The 2,221-nt window shown below is 41.2% G+C and overlaps 1 pseudogene; it reads left to right on the forward strand.

Moving 5' to 3' along the window:
- The first annotated feature begins 800 nt into the window (after nucleotides 1-800).
- On the forward strand, nucleotides 801-1,357 carry LOC109488610 (annotated as a pseudogene).
- The last annotated feature ends 864 nt before the right edge of the window (nucleotides 1,358-2,221 follow it).

Below are 2,221 nucleotides of genomic sequence, written 5' to 3' on the forward strand. Positions count from 1 at the left end.
TATTAAAAAATAAGGGTAAAATAAGTTCTCAGACAAAATCTGAGAGTATAGTCACCAGTGGAAACAGCCCGTACAATATGCTAAAGGAAATTCTTCATAGTAAAGGATAGTGATTCCAGATGGATGCATAAAATTTCAGGAAGAAATAAAGGGCAATGGAAAGTATAAATACAGGAGTAAATATGGAAAGGTATTGTTTAAAACAACAATAATCATATCTTTGTGTTTTATAATATATGAAATGTAAAATGTATGAGTATAATGGCATAAATGTCAAGAAGCATGTAAGGGGAGTTAAATTGTTGTCAGGTTATTGCATTGTTTGGAAGTGATAAAAGTACTAATGCTAGGATGATTGTATGGAGGAAAAGATGAATATTGTAACCTCTAGGGAAACTTCTAAAAAGTGATAAAAATGTAAACAAACAGTCTAAAAGAAGAAATAAAAGGGAGTAAAAAAAATTTGATTAATTCTAAAGGAGGCAGGGAAAGATGAAAAAAGGAACAAAGACCAGATGGAGAAAAGAGAAACAATTATTGAGATGTTGTTAAATGCAACTGCATTAGTTATTACATATACATAGATTAAGCACTAGAAAGGCAAATGGATTAAACCAAATCTAAGTATATGCCTGTAAAGAGATCCATTGTAAATATAGATATAGATGGAGAATAAAAGAATAAAAGTAAAAAAAAAAAGGATAAGAGTAGCAGCCTGGGTCCTCCAGGGGCAGCTGCCACCTTGGCCCCACGGTGCCCCACATGGCAGGCTGGGGGGCAGGAGCCCAGCAGAAGTTGTCATGGTGGGCCCAGGAGGCTGCCCTGGGCAAATGCAGCCAGAGCTGGTGCTGATCACGGTGCTGCCCCCTCCATGGTCACAGCTGCCACCAACCCCAGCCACCCCCACACCCCCGTGGCCAGGCTGGACCTGGGTGACCAGCGGGAGCACTGGCGGATGTTCCAGAGCATCATCTTCCAGGGCACAACAAAGCTTCTGCCAATACCAGAGCGAAGTTTGGGCCTCAGCAGATGTGCACATCTTTGACTGTACCTGCAGCATTTGTGAGAAGAAGCAGAATAGACACTTCATTGTTCTGGCTTCTCACTTCAAGCTCCTGAAGGGGACCAAACCACATACACATTCAACAGGCACAAAGCACAACACCCCTGTAAGAGATGGGATGTTCAGAGCCTTTACACTCTCTGCACAAACCCTGGAGGTTCCAGATTTGTGCCCCCGCCCGACTGCCTGGATGAGGGCGCTGCCAGGAATGTGGTCAGTGAGGAATTTAATGACATCTGTTGGGAGAAAGCCATGAAGGAGCACAAGACCATCCAGAACCTGTCTAAAGAGTGAGCTCCTGCTTCTCCCTCTCTGAGCAGGAGGAATGGTTTGGACTAATAGCTTTGCTGTCCTTGCTGCCCCTTGGTGGTGCTCATGAATGGCTGACCCAGACTGCTGGTTCTGTTGGCCAGCCTGTGGCCATCTTGATCTCTGCAGACTGCTCCAGCTACGAGTTTCTCCAGGCAGCACTTTGTCTTTCTTCAGCCCAGGTTTTGATGTAGGCTAGTTGACGTTCTCCTTTCTCTTCCCAACTTTTATATGATCTTTTAGAAAAATAAATATTTTTGACATTAGAACAAAAGAAAATGATGTAAGAAGACATAGAAACAATAACACAAAGAAATTTAATGTGGCTATAATAATATCAGGCAAAGAAGACTACTGCAAGGAGTATTGAAAGATATAAAAAGGTATTTCATAATGAAAAAGGGTAAATTAAACAGAAAGCCCAAATAGTCCTAAACCTGTATGTATTTAATAACATAGTTTCTTTCTTTCTTTCTTTCCTTTCTTTCTTTCTTTCTTTCTTTCTTTCTTTCTTTCTTTCTTTCTTTTTCTTTCTTTCTTTCTTTCTAAGATTTTATTTATTTATTTGACAGAGAGAGATAGCCAGCGAGAGAGGGAACACAAGCAGGGGGAGTGTGAGAGGAAGAAGCAGGCTCCTAGTGGAGGAGCCTGATGTGGGGCTCGATCCTAGAACGCTGGGATCATGCCCTGAGCTGAAGGCAGATGCTTAATGACTGCGCCACCCAGGCACCCCAAATAACATAGTTTCAAAATATATATAAACATTCACAGAATTAATTGTGATTGTGCATTTATCTATTTCTCACTTTAATCTTGTCATTTATATTCTAGATCTTGATCTTGGTAGTG

The sequence above is a fragment of the Ailuropoda melanoleuca genome, chromosome 1 (assembly GCF_002007445.2).
Source record: "Ailuropoda melanoleuca isolate Jingjing chromosome 1, ASM200744v2, whole genome shotgun sequence".
Taxonomy (NCBI): Eukaryota; Metazoa; Chordata; class Mammalia; order Carnivora; family Ursidae; genus Ailuropoda; species Ailuropoda melanoleuca.